Source organism: Oratosquilla oratoria, chromosome 5, assembly GCF_046742065.1.
Source record: "Oratosquilla oratoria isolate Oo_2021 chromosome 5, ASM4674206v1, whole genome shotgun sequence".
NCBI lineage: Eukaryota > Metazoa > Arthropoda > Malacostraca > Stomatopoda > Squillidae > Oratosquilla > Oratosquilla oratoria.
The window spans coordinates 16140357-16142748 of record NC_134781.1 but is presented as its reverse complement, the minus strand read 5'-3'; positions in this window follow the sequence as shown (position 1 = coordinate 16142748).

Here is a 2392-nt window from a genome sequence, read left to right as displayed (position 1 = left end):
CACTCCAAGATCTTTTTCATAGTTTGTTTTATTCATTTTTTCTTCCCCAATTCTGTAATCTTTTGATATTCTATTTTTACTCTTTCCAAATTCCATTATGCTGCATTTCTTAATATTGAATTTTACTTCCCACTTTTGAGTCCAATTCCATATTGTGTCCAGATCTTGTTGCAATGAGTCAATTGTTGTTTGCTGACAACACTGCGCTTGTGGTAGGATCAGAGGAGGTATTAAGGAAGTTAGCGACAGAGTTTGGGAAGGTGTGCAAAAGACGGAAGTTGTTGTTGTTGTCATTCCCTAGACTGTCTGTCTGAGCAGTCCCATCTCCCCAAGGAATGCCACAGCCGAAACTGGGTTTTCCCACAAATCCTTTATAGAGTGTATGTTGTGTTGTTTCCATGCATGATTGTGTATAATGCAGTCTTCCATTATGTGTTGTATGTTATGAGGTGAAGTGTTACACCCTGGGCAGCTGTTCACAATGCGGTCATTCAGCCTCTTCTGGTAGCTTAGAAGTGCTGGGTGGTGGCCGCACCGCAGTCTGGCCAGGTGGACTCTGTCCTTTCGTGGGAGAGAGGATTCAGAAGGGTGGATATCAGGGGGTCTGGCATGCAGCAGTGTGTTAATGGAGCGGTGAGTGATATGATTATGAATATGTTTCCGGAGGCTGGTATTTGGTGGTTGTGGAGGAAGAGAAGAGAGTATCTGTGTGTGATACAGGTCTTTGGGTGTTGTTTTAATGTTTCTTGGTGTGTGTGGGTGTTCTGCTATGTAGTGTAGCGGGTGTGATGTGTTTGTGGTGGCTGCGGCAAGTGTTTGTGTGCCTCTCATGTCGAGGTGGTCCTTGACTTTGAGGACTTTTGTTTCATGGTGTAAATGGTCTGTAGGTGTTGTATTTGTGCAGCCTGTAATTGTTTTTAGGGCTTAGAAGGAAGTTGAAGGTAAATGTGGGTAAAAGTAAGGTGATGAGATGTACAAGGGGAGAATGTGGCAGCAAACTGAGAGTGAGTATCAAAGGTGAGAGACTGGAGGAAGTGGACAGCTTTAGATACTTGGGTGTGAATGTGGTGGGAAAGGGAGGAGTGGTGGAATTTGATTGAGAGAAGCATGTAAATGACTTGGGGGATTAAAAAGTGTAATGAGAAATAGACATTAGGGAATGGATGCTAGTTCCAGGGATGTGAACTAGTATAATTCAAAGTTTTTCAAATTCATTCTCAATGTCTTCCAAGTGCTTTTGCCAGTTTGCTTTTTTGGCAATTCGTTAAAGTCCACTTGTTCAGGGTTTGTAATTTCTCTTCCAGTTCTATGGTGATCTTAATTGGGAGATGATCATATCATAGGTTTTTCATGATTCCTCATGTGGTTTCGATTTGTAGGCAGAATGAACATATTGTTATGTCAGGTGATGTTTGTTGATGGTGTTGAAGTGGTTGTTGTTGTTGTCGTTCCCTAGACTGTCTGTCTGAGCAGTCCCGTCTCCCCAAGGAATGCCACAGCCGAAACTGGGTTTTCCCACAAATCCTTTATAGAGTGTATGTTGTGTTGTTTGTGTGCATGATTGTGTATAATGCAGTCTTCCATTATATGTTGTATGGTATGGGGTGAAGTGTTACATCCTGGGCAGCTGTTCACAATGCGGTCATCCAGCCTCTTCTGGTAGCTGTTGAAGTGGTTCTCTGGTGAGGTTATTCCTGGACTTTATTATTCTTGGGTTGGGGGCAGTGGACAGGATGCAGGAATGACCCGTCATCCACGAGGTGCCAAGATAAGACGGATGGAAGAGGGTGGAGGGGAGTGGAATCTATAGGAAATGGAATGGGTGGGAGTGGTTTCTATGCCTTTTTCTTTTTGGCTACCCCCTGTGTATTGGGTGAAAAAGCCTTTGGTATATGTAAGTTGGGGGAAGTGTTTAAGAAATTAGTGTTCTCTTTGATCTGCTGTTTGTGTGACAAGCCAGATAGGATGGTGCACATTCAGATCATCTGCCAGGATGTGGTTTGTTACTGAGTCGAGATGCTGGAGCTGTGGGATGTAACCTCTAAGGGTGAATGTCATTAGAGCAGTGGTTCTTAACCTTTTCCAGTGTCCATACCCCTTGATATCTCAGAAAATTTCCTCGTACCCCCATCCAATACAAATACAATGCAAGCATAGGAAAAGGATGAGTGATACAAACCTTATTTGCTTTCTCATTGTAAATATACAGTACCATTGCCCTGGTTATCATGTCTCGTACCCCCAGGCTTAAGGTTTCATACCCCTTGAGGGCACAGGTACCCCAGATTAAGAACCACTGAGTTAGAGGATTATATAAGAGGGAAACAATGGGTGGTGGATGGGAGTGGAATGGTTGGGGGGGGGGGAGTAGGTGCAAAGAAAAACTCTGCTA